A 1,987-nucleotide genomic window follows, 5' to 3' on the forward strand; every position below is an offset into this window, starting at 1 on the left:
TAAGAAATACGCAAGTTAATAATAAAAAAAAAAAAAAAGAAGGGAGAGTGTGGGCAGCCTTATCTAATCCCTGATTTTAGTGGAATTGCTTCAAGTTTTTCTCCATCTTGTTTAATGTTGACTACTGGTTTGCTGTATATGACTTTTACTATGTTAAGTTATGGGCCTGGCATTCCTGATCTTTCCAGGACTTTTATCATGAAGGGGTGTTGAATTTTGTCAAATGTTTTCTCAGAATCCAATGAAATGATCATGTGGTTTTTTTCTTTGAGTTTGTTTATATAGTGGACTTCATTGATGGATTTCTATATATTGAATCATCCCTGCATGCCTGGGATGAAGCCTACTTGATCATGATGGATGATTTTTTTTTTCATGGGAGAGGCTGTTTAATTGACTTAGGACAGGACAAAATAGAAAACCTCCCAAGGACTGGCCATGGGAAAAGAGCACACAAACCCCAGAGGCTGGTGGCAGCGGGGCTGCTCAGTTGTCTGGGGGAGGCCTTAGCATGGGGGGCATAGGAGTAGGGTGAACCCCTGGAGGCTGAGGATGGACCCCTGGTGCCTGAGAGTGGATCCCAGGAACTGGGGGGTGTATGCCAGGGGCTTGAGGGTCGACTGCAGGAGCAGGTGGATGCACCCCTGGAACCTGAGGATGAACTCCAGCTGATGGAGGAGGGTGGACCCCTGGAGCTGGGGGGTGGACCCCTGGAGTTGGGGGTGGACCTCTGGAGCTGGTGGGTGCACTCCATGGGGTGGAGGATGGACCCCAGATGTTGGTGGATGAATCACTGGTGCTGGGGGGTGCACCCCAGGAGCTGGTGTGGGCATCTAGGGAGGTCCAGGGGGCCCAGAGGGAGCAGGCCCAGTGAGGGCATAGGAGGAAGAGGCAGGCCACCAGGTGGAGGTGGGGGCAAGGCATCAGGGACTGGTGGGCAAGGAGTTAGTCCATTCATGAGTGGGGGGGCACTTGATGCCTAGGGGTCCTGCTGGGAGGGGCTGGGAGGGGCTGGGAGGGGCTGGGGGCTTCTCCATCTTAAAGTAGAAATGAAGAAAAAACTGCTTGGTCTCTTGGTTCCAGTGGGTCTAAAACTTGCCCTCAGCCTTGTTGATCTCGCGGCTCGGCACCTCGATGGCGATGGTCTCACAGGGCTCAGCAGCCATGAGCAGGTACTGCCAGCGGCGGTCGGGGAGCTCGATCCTCTGCTCATAGGCAGACATGAAGAGGTGGCGGGGCATGACACCCTCTGCAATCTCAGGGTAGTCAATCTGGAACAGCAGGCTCTGCTGGCCCATTTCTGTGTCCCTCTGCTTGGTCACTTTGTAGCCAGGGCGGCCAATTTTCACAAACTTCTTCATTTCCACCTTGACCTTCTCTGATGCAGGTTGTGCCGGGGCTTCTTTGGCCTCCTTGGCAGCTCGCAGGACCAAGTTAGTCTGATGTTTCTTCCCTTGGGTATGGGCCTGGTAGCTCCCCTCACTGTTATGCAGAGTCAAGCAGAGTTTGTGCTCATAGGATCCCAGGTGGTTCCTCATGAAATACTGGTCCTTATTGATCTCAATGGTTTCCAGGGCCAGTTGCTGCAGGTGCTCTCTTAGATCAGGGTTGATCTCTGAGGAGGAGGCCACGCTCCCACTCCCAGTTTTGCTTCCAGGTCTGTGCTGAAAGACCATGACGCAGGCCTGGGTACTTTAGGGGACAGGAGAAACCAACACCAAGGCCTTGCTACCCGTGCTTAACCTCTGGACGATTGTTTTGATGTGTTCTTGGATTCGGTTTCCGAGAATTTTATTGAGCATTTTTGTGTCGATATTCATAAGGGAAATTGGTCAGAAGTTCTCTTTCGTTGTTGGGTCTTTGTGTAGTTTAGGTATAAGTGTAATTTTGGCTTCATAGAATGAATTAGGTAGTAATCCTTCTGTTTCTATTTTTGTGGAATAGTTTGAAAAGTATTCTTATTAGGTCTTCTTTAAAGGTCTGATAG

At 50.6% G+C, this 1,987-nt stretch overlaps 1 pseudogene; it reads right to left on the reverse strand.

Annotated features, from left to right (window-relative positions):
- Positions 1-486: 486 nt before the first annotated feature.
- Sf3a2-ps1 (splicing factor 3A subunit 2, pseudogene 1) lies at positions 487-1,731 on the reverse strand (annotated as a pseudogene).
- Between the last annotated feature and the right edge of the window lie 256 nt (positions 1,732-1,987).

Source organism: Rattus norvegicus, chromosome 11 (genome assembly GCF_021556685.1).
Source record: "Rattus norvegicus strain SHRSP/BbbUtx chromosome 11, alternate assembly SHRSP_T2T, whole genome shotgun sequence".
NCBI classification, from domain to species: Eukaryota; Metazoa; Chordata; class Mammalia; order Rodentia; family Muridae; genus Rattus; species Rattus norvegicus.